Raw genomic sequence first — 15,276 nt, forward strand, 5'->3', positions numbered from 1 at the left:
TCTATGTTTGCCTATGGTCTTAGGCGAACCCTGTGAAAGGGTTGTTGGATCACAAAGGGGTTGCGACCCACAGGTTGAGAATGTCTCTGTTCTATCCAACCCCTAGACTTTGCCTGTAAGAAGACTCAAGCTCCTGTTCCTCCTCACTGGGCACATCAGCCAATCAGTCTCCTGTACTGACATCAGAAAGCCCGCTGTAGGGTGCTGTTCAAAACCCAGGCTCCAGGTTCACTGTCTAGACACATCTGTCCCAGTGAGAGCCTGCAAAAGACGAATCGGTCAACCGGTACAAAACAAAAGTAACAACATGGAGACACATGGAAGTCAGGCGTGTATCAGGTTGTGTTAAAAGTTGAAGGTGAGTCAGGGGTAGTGGCTCTTGCCTTTAATCCCAGCCTTCAGGAGGCAGAGGGAGAGGCTGTCCGATTTCTGTGAGTTCCAGCCCAGCGTGGTCTACGCAATGGGTTCCAAGGTTCAAGGTGATTCCAAAAAAAGAGTTGGGTTCCAAATCCCGGTCTTTGTACACTCTCAAGCTACTGCCACCAGTGGCGGCTTGCATCAGTACTCAGGTTTTACTGAGAGTGTCCCTGGCCATTGTACTCCCCCAGAGTTAAGGAAATAGGACAGCCATGTCACCCCAGCTCTCATGAGGACAGCCCCACCCTAGGGTGCTTTCAAATGACCCACTTTACCGGATGCTATCTCCCTTTCATGTTGATAAGAGATAAGTTCATAACATCAATCATGCATGCATGTAAAATGCCCAAAAGGCAGCCCCACCCACTCCCAGGTGCCCGGAGTCCTTCTAAATCCTGGAGCGGTGGGACAGGCTCAGGAACGGCTTCGGAAAGATGAGGCTCCCGGATGGCAGCACCTTGAAGTTCCCTGTGACCCTGTATTGGGGCTGCAGCCTGTTCCTGGCCCTCTGCGTGCTGTGCCTCGGAGTGACTCTCATCTGTTACCTGTGTGGTGACAACTTGTCCTGGCAGGTGCATGTCCCCAAGCTGCTGCAGGGCGCCACCTGCGCACAGCCATCCCAGGAGCTCCAGCCTACACCTCCTTCCAGCACCTCCTCCCATCGGCGCCAGGATCCCGGCCCCTTGGGCAACCTGGCTTTGGTCCAAGTGTCTCCCATAGCGTGGCCTGCTTGTCCCGGGGAGTCCCCGCTGCTCCTTGGTTCCATGTGGATTGACTTTAACATACAAGATAGGAAGATGGGCGGCTGACCCCCACCCCCCCAGGACTGAGTCTCTCCTCACAAGGTGGCCACCCTCATCTCATTCTGCATCAGAGAGGAGCATCTCAAATACCGGCTGTATTATTTACGTCCAGTCTTGCAGCACTAGCAGCTTGGCTGTGGTGTCTACGTCATCAACAGGGCGGGAGACAGCATGACCAATCATGCTAAGCTCCTCATTGTGGGCTTTTGGGAGGCCTTAAAGGAACATGGCTACCACTGCTTCGTGTTCAGCGATGTGGACCTCGTTTCTCCCAGCCTCAGCACATTTCTGTGGTGATGGACAAGTTTGGGTTCAGCCTGCCTTATCAGCATCATTTTGGAGGCATCTCTGTAGTTGGAATTTTCTTTGGGCTGCCAGCCAGCTCCCAAATAAAGACACCGAGACATATTATTAATTATGAACGCTCAGCCTTAGCTTGGACTTGACCCACTAGCTCTTTTAACTTAATTTAACCTGTTTCTGTTTATCTACATTTTGCCTTGGGGATTTTGACCTTTCTCTCATTCCGTATGTCCTGCTTTCCTCTTCCTCTGTGTCTGGCCCCTGGCACCTCCCTGTTGTCCATTTCTTTCTTCCTGGAGCCTAAATTCCTCCTCCTACTTACTCTCCCTGCTGGAAATTCTGCCTATAACCCCCTCCCTTGCTATTGGCCATTTAGTTTTTTATTGGACCAATCAGGTGCCTTAGGCAGCCAAGGTGAAACACCAACACATTCTTACATAATTAAACAAATGCAGCACATCTTTGCGTAGTTAAACAGATACTCTGAAACACTGCTCTCAGCAAACAGCAATTTCTCTCCATCAGCAGATTCCCTAATAACTATTGGGGTTGGGGAGGAAAAGATGATGACATTTTTAGCAGATCAGTTTATTGAGGCATGTTCATATCTTGCCTGAGTACTGTGATCAGGAGGTGTCATATGATCCGACACAAAATCAACCACATAAACAAACCCTATCCTGAGAGGTTTGATAGGCTCGCACACACAACTCAGATGGTGTACTTTGGTGGTTATAATTCACTTATTTACCAGGTGTTGTATAAACAAAAGTACCTACTGTATTCAGGAATCACAGTGGACGTGGGGACACCCAGCACACAGAACCGAAAGATGCTTCAGACCCTCTGCTGCTGTGCCCCTTGCTGTCCTGGTAAGCTGCCTCGTCATGCAGACCCTTTGCAGAAGGCCTGGATGGACGGAATGCTTTGCCCGTAACGTGGCTCAGGATTGGATGTTTGACAATGTAAAAACTGTCAGCCTTTGGGGTTTCTTGTCAAGCCCACAGTGTTACCCAATGTGGTGACCATGGAGAACATGGAGGCTGCTATGTGGTGGTATTGTGTTCCCCAAAATATTGTGCACCTTAATAAACTTATCTGGGGTCAGAGAACAGAAAAGCCACAAGATACTTAGGCTAGAAAATGTTAGCACACGCCTTTAATCCTAGCATTCCAGAGACAGAAATCCCTCTGAATCTCTGTGAGTTCAAGGCCGCGTTGGAAAGAGCCAGGCATGGTGACTCACAGCCTTTAATCCCAGGGAGTGGTGGTAGAAAGCAGAAAGGTTTATAAGGCGTGAGGACCAGAAACTAGAAGCATTTGCCTGGTTAAGCATTTGGCTGGTTAAGCATTTGGCTGGTTAAGCTTTCAGGCTCTGGAGCAACACGGTTCAGCTGAGATTTATTCTGGATGAAGACTCAGAGGCTTCCAGTCTGAGGAAACAAGACCAGCTGAGGAATTGGCAAGGTGAGATAGCTGTGGCTTGTTCTGTCTCTCTGATCTACCAGCATTTACGCCAATAACTGGCCTCGGGTTTGATCTTATTAATAAGAACTTTTAAGATTCCTGCTACACTGCTAAATTGAGAAATGGGTAAGAATTCATGAGTGAGGTCATGTCTGCATGAGAAGCTAGAGAATGCTGCTGAATTCCAATTGGCAGGATTTAAAAACAAATATTTTTGTTTTAACAGAAAACCACCAAATTTCAAGCAGTCTCATGATCTGTCCTTCTTCCATTGGTATATAAATATAATCACTCGTGTGTGTGTGTGTGTGTGTGTGTGTGTGTGTGTGTGTGTGTGTGTGTGCATGTGGTGTTCTTTCAGCAGAAAGATTTAAAAACTTGAACCTGGAGAAGAGGGAGGGGAAACTGTAATCAGGATATATTTTGTGAGAAAATAATCTATTTTCAAGAAAAGGAAAAAAATGTCTTTAAAAGTTTGGAGTATTTTTTTGTTGTTTGTTAGAATATTTTGGCTTTTCAAGACAGCATTTCTCTGTGTAGCTCTGGCTATCCTGGAACTCACTCTGTAGACCAGGCTGGTCTCGAACTCAGAGAGATCCGCCTGTCTCTACCTCCTGAGTGCTGGGATTAAAGGCGTGCGCCACCACCGCCCGGCCAGTTCTTGGTGTTTTAAAGAACAAACTGAGTTTTAAACATGTTATAGCTTGAGTTTGTGTTGATCCAAATCAGTGCTGTGTCATAATAATTTATCTGTCTGGCCGTAATATATCAACTTGAATTTCCTTTGTATTTAATTGTGGTATTTTAAATAATGGTAGAGGACTGAGTATTTCTTAGGGGGAAAAAAATGAACATAAGCTGTGTTGGCCACAAAGAAACCTCTGATAGGCCAAGTTTTATGAGAAGCAAAATCACCTTCTGGTCCTTGAGGAGGGCAAGACCTCCTGGTGAATATTCTCCTCAGCAGACCTCTGGGGCAGGAACTAGGGAGACAGCATCTGTCCACTGGACAGAACAACCCACCATCCCTCACTTCCACAGCAGGGCAGGGTGGAAGGGCCCTCAACTTTTCCTGGAACTGACTCCTAGGGCCATAGGCTGCGGGGCTGAAATCACAACAATCACGTTGTTCACCACCGTTCAGTGGCTCCCTGTCTGAAGGAAGACCCTGCTCTGTCAGGCCCCGTCCCAGGACCTTCTGGGCCACACACACTGACCCTCCATGCCTCTCTCCCTTCTCCCTTTTCATTCCTTCACTCTGTTTCCCTGAAACCTGCCAGTGATTGTGTCCTTCCATCAGAGATCTAGAAAGTTTGGCTGAACCCACACCCCGTTCCTCCTGAGAATGCTGATACCAAAGCCTCCTGTCATCACTCAGGATTTAGCAGGTGTCCTGTTCCTCAGGCTACCTCCCCCCCACCCCTCCCATCCCCCCGCCACACACACACACACACACACACACACACACAGTTGTGTCACTCACAGACTCACCTGTGATAGCCTGGGGTGAATAGCCAGAGGTCCATTAAACCTGGAGGGACTTGGAGTCTGGGCTGAGGTCCTGATATTTAGTCTAATCCCAGAGCTCTGCCCTTTGCCTGGGGCAGCCAAGGCCCCAACCACTATCCCGTGAGCACCAGCCCCAAGTCCAGGACTATACTGCTGGCCTTGACCCTGTGTTATTTGTTTGGTTGACTGTTGGGGTTAGAAACTGTCTTAAAGCAGCCCGACTATGCAAAGTGTAGGTTTCTGTCAGTTCCTCAGGCCTTAAGGTCATTAAAACGGGGGCTGACTGAGGTGAGGGGGGTTTGGGGAATGCAGAAGTCCACCTGTCTGTCTCTAGACCCTGACTTGTCCTCCTTTGCCACCTTCCTGACTCCTAAAACCCAGACTCTGCTAGTCTCTGGGTTGTTCCTGTTACATCTCCTTCATGTTAAGTATGGGCTCATTCTCAGAATCAAGGGGAATTGTTTTCCTATCACCCCCTCCCCACTTGTTGACCCCCTAGAGATCTCAGGTCCTCCTCTGGCCCCAGGCTCAAGGCAGCACAGACATGTTGGGCCTGAATGTTTGCCTGGCTGGGAGATGCTGTGGTCAGCATCCTCACCGGGTGTTCAAGGACTGAGGGTTCAGTCACCCTGGAGTTGTAACCGTGATATCATATCCTGTGACTTCTTCTGTCTGCTCTTTTGTTGATGACCTATGTGGAGAGGCCTTTGGGAAAGATCAGAGGCACAGGAGGGCAAAGGGAAAGGCTGTGCCAGCTTTCAGCAAGGTGGGGGAGGTTAGGGGGCTGGGGACACAGGGAACAGCATGGGGGTTGAGTGGGGTTGGGCGACACAGGGGACTGTATCTCACATTGATGTTCAGAACAGACAACTGTATTTTTGTCTTTGAAATGTAATAATATAATGTGAAGAAATGAACCTATCTCTGTAAAAAAAATCCACTAATAAAAATACTCATAAAAACATTTATCTGCATTGAACTCATACAGGTTCCCTCTTCTTCTTCTTCTTCTTCTTCTTCTTCTTCTTCTTCTTCTTCTTCTTCTTCTTCTTCTTCTTCTTCTTCTTCTTCTTCTTCTTCCTGAACTAGCACAGTGTGTCTACTGAGCACACAGCCTGTGTGCTGTGTTGGGTATTTTAAGTCAACCAGAGATGATTGAAGGTGTGCAGAGGGCTGTTGGCTCGGCTGTAAATACCACACCATTTTAGAAGAGGGGCTAGAACACTGGATTTGGGTATCAGTCCCTGGACTTCAAGGGAATTCAGAATATACCTAAGCCCAACTCTGCTGGCGACCTTTTCTTTCCTATTTCTTTTTCTTTTTTTTTTTTTTTTTTTTTGGTTTTTCGAGACAGGGTTTCTCTGTGTAGCTTTGCGCCTTTCCTGGAACTCACTTGGTAGCCCAGGCTGGCCTCGAACTCATAGAGATCCGCCTGGCTCTGCCTCCCGAGTGCTGGGATTAAAGGCGTGCGCCATCACCGCCCGGCTTATTTTTCAAATATTGGCTTCCTTGACTCTTGTGTTGCCACACTGTGCCCCTGGCCATGCCCCGGTCACGCTCCCTTCCCACCCAGACACACTCTGCATCCACCCACCGCTCCTTCCTCAAATGTGTTCTCCCTACAGATGTATTTATTTGGACTGGCTGCTGCTGCCTTTTTTTTTTTTTTTTTAATATTTTTCATTTATTTATTTATTTACTTATTTACTATGTCTTGTGAGGGCACTTGCCATGGCATATCTGTAGGAGTCAGAGGACAGCTTTCAGGAGTTTTCAGAAGTTGGTTCTCTCCTTCTATCACGTGGGTCTCAGGGATTGAACTCAGGTCGTTGGGCTTGGCAGCAAGACCCTTTACCCTCTGAGCCATCTCACCAGCCCTTGTTTCTTCTTTTATTCCCAAAAGACGTGTGAATGGACTTCCAGTTTCAGCTTGGCTAAAGAGAAAAATTCAATACACTTGTTAATGATGGCAAGGCAGGTTTTATTCAGGGGAGTCATGGCAACGGGTATGAGGACCACGCGATGGAATGTGGGGGAGAGAATGGGTTCAGCCCCATCTTCCAGGTGATGGGACGTTAGTCCCCATACTCATGTGTTAATGTTACATGGAGTTGGCACCTCTGGGAGGTAGTTAGGGTTAGATGAGCGTCTAAGAGCTGGGTGGAAAAGAGGCCTAGGCTAGGACGCTTGCTCGGTATTGTCATGTGATGTCTTCAGCCTTGTTAGGATGTAGCCAGAAGGCTGCACCAGGGTCCAGCGCCATTCTCTTGAGCTTCCCAGTGTGTGTGTGTGTGTGTGTGTGTGTGTGTGTGTGTGTGTGTGTGTGTGTGTGTGTGTGTTCTCCCAGTCTCAGCTACGCAGTTACAGCAGAAGACAAATATGTCATCTGTTCGTCCTTCCTGTCTGTCTCTCTCCGTCCATCTCTCTCCACTGTCTGCCGTAGTGGACAAGCCTGAATCTTTAGCTTTAAGACAATGCCCAACTGCTCTCACACCTTCGTACCTGTGTCACCTTTCAGTCCCGCACCATGGGAATTCCTTCTTTGCCCTGCTGCCAGGAGACAACCTCCCTCAAGCAGGCTCTTTTCGTCAGGCTTCTCCACCGAGAGAGGGAAACTTCAGGGGGGTGACGGCAGAAAGCAAGGGTGCTGGGCGTGTTGGAAATGGGTGGTTTTCAGAAGAAAAAAAAATAGAATTAGAGTCACAGGACTTGTTATTGTATTTAGATAGGGGATTAAAAGAGGATTCACGGAAGTTAGCATTGGGGGTTGGGGAAGCTATTTGCGTAAACCCCAAAACTTACACAAGGCAGTTTTATAACGCATGGTGTGCTTTCTTTTCCTTCTGTCTGAGACACACGGTGGGCAGGGAGGTGTTATGTGAAGGAGGGAAGTCTTGGAGTTGTGCCCTTCTACTGCGTGGCTTTCCCAGTGGGAAGGCCAAGGGAAAGGGACCTGGCCTGATGAAGCCTTCTCCCCTCGACACCCACTGGCCCCTTCTCAGTGTGTCTTCACGACCTTTCCCCTGGAGTCTTCCCCCCATTAGATACGGTGACCCTAGTTAACCTTTTAAGGATTCAATGGAAGACCTGCCCGCCCTCCCCCCAAACAGGCACAGGAAGGGTTAAGGTTTCAACCAATGACTTTTGTCAAATATTCCATCCATGAGGGTGCTGGAGCTGCTTTTACAGAAGACCAGTGGTTGGCTCCCAGCACCCACAAGCAGCTCACAACCATCTGTAACTCCTGTTCCAGGGGACCTGACGCCCTCTTCTGGCTTTCAGGGGCACTGCATGTAAATGGTGCGCAGCCGTGCATGCAGGCGGAACACTCATGAATAAATCTCTAAAGGGAATTTTTTAAAAATGCCAGCCATGAGATAATATGTTAGGTCACCTAGTGTCATTCTAGGAATTTAATATCACAACACCTGAGGTTTGTACCAATTTTTTTTGTACCAATTATTTTAAAAACACTCAAGTTAAAATGTCCCTGGAAAGCCAAAATGCCTGGCCAACTGTTGCTCATCTCACGGGAAAAGCGGGTTAAATAACTTGTACCAGGAGAAAGTGGAGGGAGGGGTGAGACGTGGAGGGCCTTGATAAACATCAGGAATTCCCAAGAACTATTACCTGTGATAGTAGAAGGAAGAAAAGACAGCTTCGTTGCCCAGGGATTAGCATATGATAAGGAGTCCAGGTGTGTCTTAATCCGTACCCATACTGGCCTTGTGGGGATCTGCTCCCCAAAAGGTGTTACTCACTAAGCGGTGGTATAAGAATAAGAACTGAGTATGCCAGCAGGCACGGCCTCCCGATCAAGAGGAGGGTGACTCTTTCCTGTAACCGCTCTTTCAAACTCAGCTGCTTATGAAAGCGAAGGGGATGTGATCCACGCTTCTACCACAGCCAGCGTGCATGGGGAAACCGGACCCGGAACCACTGCAAGTATTTATTGTGGATTATTGCTGGGGGTGACTCAGTCTTCAGCTACAAAAAAATGACCCTCCCTGTTTTCCCTGTGACATGCCTCCAGGCTAAGGGAAGTTAATGGGGCAGATCATTTGAATGCTGACCTCTGTACAACTAACTCTTGCAATTCCAGAAAGGCACCCCGTCTCTGTTCCTTGTCTTTAATTTCCACCAGTTTAAACAAGATTTTTTTTTTTTTTTAGGTTTTTCGAGACAGGGTTTCTCTGTGCAGCTTTGCACCTTTCCTGGATCTCGTTCATCTAGACCAGGCTGGCCTTGAACTCACAAAGATCCGCCTGCCTCTGCCTCCCAAGTGCTGGGATTAAAGGCGTGCGCCACCACCGCCCGGCCAAGATTTTATTTTAACTTTGTGCCTAGGCAGTGGTGGGGGAGGGGTATGCGCACACGAGTGCAGGTGCCTGTGGAGGTCAGAAGAGGACATTGGATCCTTTGGAGCTGGAGTTTCAGGTGGCTGTGAGCTGCCCCGTGTGGGTGCTGGGAACTTAACTTAGTCCTCTAGAAGAGCAGTGTGCACGCCCAACTGCTGAGCCATCTCTCTAGCCCCCACCCCATGTTGATTCTACTTTTCTTCTCCCCCCCCAGCTTTAAAAAAATTGTGTGTGTGTGTGTGTGTGTGTGTGTGTGTGTGTGTTTGTGTGTGAGAGAACATATGTATGGATGAGAACAGGCATGTGGAGGCCAGGAGACAGCCACAGGTGTTCTCCTCAGGAACACTTGACTATCTCCTTCCGGACAAGGTCTCTCATTGGTCTGGAGCTCACTATTAGGCTCGGCAGTCATCTGTATTCACCTCCTCAGTGCTGGGGTTACAGGTGCACACCACCACGCTGCTTTATATGTATGTTCTGAGAGTCAAATGCAGGGCCTCATGCTTCCAAGGGAAGTACTTTACTTGCTGAATCATCCTCCCAGCCCTCCCTTGGGCTTTTGGATTTATGTTCTCACTCTTAAATAGTCAAAATTCAGAACTCGAGTGCCCCCACTGGACCCCTGAAACAAACAAACAAACAAACCTGTAACTTGCAGATTGATTCCTAAGGAGTTAAGCTTGCCACCAGATTGGAAGTCTGACAGTAGCTTGTGACATGTAACATTTCCTCCTAAAATATAACATGGAATCTACAAAACACTGCTAGTGGGATGTTCTGATCTGAATTAATCACACTATGAAAATACGCACTTATCTTACACTAGGAAAGTCTTCCTTGGCAGAGAAGAATGGGGCAGTTCTCTCTGTTTCTTTCTTTCTTTTTTTTAGACAGGGTTTCTCCATGTAGTTTTGGTGCCTATCCTGGATCTCGCTCTGTAGACCAGGCTGGCCTCAAACTCACAGAGATCCACCTGATTCTGCCTCCTGAGTGCTGGAATTAAAAGTGTACACCACTGCTGCCTGGCTGGGTCAGTTATTTCTAATTAACCAAAAGAACAGCTTGGCTGTAGTGGGACACACCTTTAATCCCAACACTTAGGAGACAAAGGCAGGTGGATCTCTGAGTTCCAGGACAACCAGGGCTACACAGAGAAATCCTGTTGCTGTGGATGTCTTTTGGTATGCTATGAATATGTGTTGCTCTGATTGGTTGATAAATAAAATGCTGATTGGCCAGTAGCCAGGCAGGAAGTATAGGCAGGGCAAGTAGAGAGGAGAATTCTGGGAAGAGGAAGGCTGAGTCAGGAGACGCCAGCCTGCTGTCCAGGGAGCAACATGTAATGACACACAGGTAAAGCCACAGAACACGTGGTGACATATAGATGAACAGAAATGGGCTGAGTTTAAGTGTAAGAGCTAGTCAGTAGTAAGCCTGAGCTAATGGCCGAGCAGTTTTAATTAATATAAACCTCTGTGTGCTTACTTGGGTCTGAGCGGCTGTGGACCGGGTGGGACACAGGAAAACTTTCAGCTACAACCTGTCTCAAAAAAAACCAACAACAAACAAAAACAAAACAAAAACTCCAAAGGAACAGTTAGAAAAATTTACCAACAAACTGGAAACCTGGGAGGAGGAGGCATTGACAGACAGGTTCCTCTCTCTGTCCCCACTCATTCCCATCAGGCACACATTTGTTTTCACCTGTTGTTATAGTTCTCATTTTGTTCATATATTCAGGCCTTCATCTCTAATCCTGGGGGTCTGGTTGTCAGTGGACTAAGCCAACCATTCTCCTTTCACTGTGGTTATTTAGCAATGGGTAGGGGCTGGAATCCTTGCTGAGGACTGTGCGGAGATGTCTGCCTGGACGCTCTGCACTAAAAAGAGACGTGTAGAACATGCTTCCTGTTTATAGAGTCTGGAAGTCACAATCATCTTATGACCACGAGGAAAGTGCTTAGCTAGCTGAGGACAGACGACAAGGAGAAAGACAAGAAGCATTCAGGTTCCAAGATGAACTGGGCCACAGCAGGGCATGCTTCTCCCTGGGTATTTTTCTTATTTCCTAAAGCATATAGGGCACAGTTGGGTCACAGTTTGTACTGATAAGCTTCCCAGAAGTGTGTGTAGGTGTGTTTCTGCCGGCTCTTCTTTCCACTACCTTTTTCTTAAGGAGTCTGCTTGCCATTTATGCGTTCTATGATGCAAGGGACATTGCTGTGGAAATTGGTATCTGGGCGGCCTGGGGTGGAGGCGCTTCCTCCACACAGGATTCACTTCTGTCAGGCCCTGTGGGCTCTGCTAGCCAAGGACAGCTTCAAGCTGACACCTGGTTCAAGGTTCCAGAAGGCAGCCTGCCCTGCAACTCTCTCCCAGCCAGTGAGTGTGGCTGGGGTCAGCCTTGTGGGGTAGCGTTTCTGCTTCTGCACTTTAAAAACGAAAGTTTGGGGGCTGGAGAGATGGCTCAGAGGTTAAGAGCACTGACTGCTCTTCCAGAGGTCCTGAGTTCAATTCCCAGCAACCACATGGTGGCTCACAACCATCTGTAACGAGATCTGGTGCCCTCTTCTGGCCTGCAGGCACACATGCTGTATACATAATAAATAAATCTTTAAAAAAAAAAAACAACAAAAACAAAACAAACAAATAAAAACGAAAGTTTAGTTTATGTGTCTGGCCATTTGCCTGCATGTATATCTGTGCATATGCAATGCCTGCAGAGGCCAGAAGAGGGAGCTGGATCCCCCTGCATCTGGAGTGACAGATGGTTGTAAACCATCACCTGGGTGCTGGGAACTCAACGGAGGTCCTCTGCAAGGACAGCCATTGCTCTTAACCAGTGAGCCACCTCTCCAGCCACGCCCCTCAGCTTTTTAACTCTAACTACCCTGTCACTGAGCCCAGTGCCCCATGTATACTAGGCAGGTGTTTTACCGGTGAGCTGTATCACCAGCCATTGTGTCCCGCCACGCCCTGTTCCCGTGGAGAAGCAGAGACTGTGGGAGACAGGGCACTCCTTCCTGCTCAGTCCCTGACCCAGGGATGACGACTGCTTGTCACCAGCTGGGACCCTCATCCCATTCCACCTGCTGAAGACGCTTGCCTTCAGTTATAAATGACACCTCTGTATGGTGGCTGGTGACGGGATGGAATTGATAGCACGCACACAGGTCACCCCTTCCTTCCTAACGGCCAACCACGTCCTTAGGCCTCAGCCCATGAACAGCCCTACTCTGTGGGAGGCAGACTTGAGGCTTGTCGTCTCCCCTCTGCACTTGACTGCTTCTGCAAACGTGTCTGTTTAGTAACTGATAGGCAGCCGTATTCTCCGTGGATGGAAACTCTGGCGCCTTCCGTTACACAGAGAGGCTCTGTTCCCAAGGATGTCCCGATAATGTGATGGAGGTTAGGGACACGAAGAAGGTTGGGAGGAGGAAAAAAGGGAGCCGCATGTCTGTGTGTTGGGATGGACTTACAGGCACTGAAGTTTCCAGATTCTTCTGCCCTTCTGCCATAAACTGTACAGAGACACATGGAGAATAACGGGGAGACCCAGAGGGGCCTGGAGGTGTGCCAAGCCTCCCCCGTGGCCTGGCTCTGAGTGGACAGAAAAGGGGAGAGCAGGTGAGGTCTTCAGTGACCTTTTACGCGTCATTAGCAGAGTAACCCGTCTCCTGAGCCCATATAACACGCAGGCTTTTCCAGGCATGCTCCTCGGCTGAATGAAGCCAGGTTGTTAAATAGCAGTCCCCTAGGATTTGAAACACTCCCTCCAGGAGGGGCCGCTCAGGAGGCTCCAGAAGTGGGAACTTGGAAGATTCTAGAAGAGCCCTCCCTGGCTTTGGAGCGTAGAAAACGGTGGTGAGGAGCTTGCTGAGCTGCAGAGAGCAGAGGTTCTCCCGGGTAGAGCTGCTTGCAAACTGAGCAGAGAGCGCCCGAGTTGCGGCCTCCATGAGTCCTCAGTCTTCCCCATTCTGTTCCGTTGCTCTCTGGAGTTTCTTCTTGGGTTGTTCCGTGCTGGGGGGAAGGAATCTGTTTTGTTCCCAGGTTAGAACCAACTCGCTTACTGCTTCCTTTCCGAAGCGGCTTGTGCAACGCAGTCTTGTGCAATGTGGTCCCGTGGGTTTTCCTCCGGGCGCGGAGGCCGTCTGTGGGTAAGAAGGCCAGGTCTGCACCCTGTAAACAGGCCACAGAACGCTCGCTGCCTCGTGCTAGCAACTCTTATCTAGGACCTGGGGTCACTTTCTCCGGGGCGATGCCTGTTTACCGAAGATGGGCACCAGCAATAAACCAAAGTGCAACCTCACCAAAGTTCAACTTGGCGAACCCAGTGAGTTCACGGCGGCTTTTCAGAGACAAGCGTGAATGAAGGGTTATTTACAGAAGTGTGGGTGACCCCCCCCCACACCAAATAGCTGTGCCACCACAAAGGCCGGTCCCTGCCAATCTTCAACCCCCTGTGTCATCTGACATCTCCCACAGATCACTTGCTGATGAGGGTGTCCTGACTCTGCATTTCTCCACCCTAGCGAATGCCAGTATCTCCTTGGCCATCGCCACAGACCTGATTAGCACTGGATTAGTCCGCTGTAGTTGCCATGGCTACAGGGGCGGGGGCAAAGTCCGCGATGGCAACTTGTTATGGAAAAAGTGAAATACAACGGGCCTTTTATTAAAATCGTGCTTAGATCCATTGCAGTGTGGTAGCTGTGAAGGTGACTTTTAACCAGGTAAGGTGGTTTGGAGCTACCACGGGGCACCGACATTCTGAGTCCAGCCTGAGTCTCAGCTTGCCTCTGTTTAGGAGAAGTCAACCCTCCTAAGCTTCTTCACTTCCAGCCTTAAAACAAAACAAAAACCAAACAAAAAACAAAACCAAACAAAACAAAACTTAGAAGGAAGCATCTATAAGGCTTCATTCAGAACGCTGTTTTATGAAGGTAATTTTTTTTTTTTTTTGGTTTTTCGAGACAGGGTTTCTCTGTTTCTCTGCTTTGCGCCTTTCCTGGAACTCACTTGGTAGTAATTTTTATAGAGATTTTAAAGACTTGATTTGAAGCCGGGCGGTGGTGGCGCACGCCTTTAATCCCAGCACTCGGGAGGCAGAGCCAGGCGGATCTCTGTGAGTTCGAGGCCAGCCTGGGCTACCAAGCGAGTCCCAGGAAAGGCGCAAAGCTACACAGAGAAACCCTGTCTCGAAAAACAAAAAAAAAAAAAAAAAAAAAAGACTTGATTTGAGATGATTTCTTCCCCAGGGTCTTTGCCTTCCTTATACTCCTTCCAACTCACTGCTCACACGCTGTCCCAAGCCTTGTGGAGCCTGTGCCCAAGCAGCCTTGACCCTGCAGGGTGCTCTGGCTGCCACTCAGGCCTATCCAGAAATCAATGTCCCACGTGCTTCACCCAAAACAAGCATGTTCACGAGGTGACTCATCCACACACTGGCCCAGGCTGCCACAGCTGAACATTCCACAGGTTGTGTACAGTACTCCAGCCTGTTGGAAGCCGGAAGTCTTGAGGCCAGAGTGTCAGCAGGACAGGTCAGGGAAGGCCGCGGGTAAGCCTTCTCAGTGCATCCTCACGGGGTCCTCCCTTGCATGACCTCTCCCCAGCCTCCCCGCTGCCTCTCCTTCCTCTTACAGGGCTCACTCACAGTCAAGTTGGAAGGGAGCCCATCCCCACGGCTTCGGCTGACCTAAATCACCTCCCGCAAGGTTCTGTCTCCAGTACAGCCATGATCTCACATCCTCAGGACCTGAGGAATAAGGAGGCTCAGCTTAGTGTGAACTGGGATGTAGAGCCACACAAGCCCTGCCTTAGACGGGGCACCTTTAAAGGGTCAGCCCGCTCCAGAGTGCCCAGTTTTGACACTGTCTCCTGCTGCCTCCCCTCTCTCAGGTATACCCAGCAGCACCTTCCGGTAACTTCCTGAAGCCCAGGGTCCACCTCAAGAATCAGCTTCCTCTAGCTCGCAGGGGACCAGGTCCAAGGTACACACACCTCCGTTTCTTTTATCCTCTCCTGGGGGAAGCAAGACAGGTAGCGAGTGCATCCAGAAAACAGTGCTTCCAAAACCAAGAGTGATCAGAGTGGAGGGTGCTGAGGAGGGAGGGTGGGACAAAGAGCCGAGAGCCTTTCGGCACTTGCCTCTCCCTCCACTCTCATTGGCTCGGTCTTAGTTGGGGGCCCAGCGCCTCAGATTCTACAGACACAAGGTTACAGGCTTCATACCTGCTTCTCCTTCCCGAGGCTTCAAACACGTGCACTTCTCTCTGCATATCAGAATTCAGGGCCTCACCAGCCATCTCAGAAATGAAAATCGTGTGGATGGAGAATTCAAAAAAAAAATAGAAAATCTCTTTCTCTGAGGTCCCCACAGAGCAGATAAAGGGGTGAGCTGAGTCTGGACTATGGTT

The 15,276-nt window shown here is 49.1% G+C and overlaps 1 pseudogene; it reads left to right on the forward strand.

Annotated features, from left to right (window-relative positions):
• The first annotated feature begins 851 nt into the window (after nucleotides 1–851).
• LOC128120566 (beta-1,4-galactosyltransferase 1-like) lies at nucleotides 852–13,514 on the forward strand (annotated as a pseudogene).
• The last annotated feature ends 1,762 nt before the right edge of the window (nucleotides 13,515–15,276 follow it).

Source organism: Peromyscus californicus, unplaced genomic scaffold, assembly GCF_007827085.1.
Source record: "Peromyscus californicus insignis strain IS unplaced genomic scaffold, ASM782708v3 Scaffold_2__1_contigs__length_46816999, whole genome shotgun sequence".
Taxonomy (NCBI): Eukaryota; Metazoa; Chordata; class Mammalia; order Rodentia; family Cricetidae; genus Peromyscus; species Peromyscus californicus.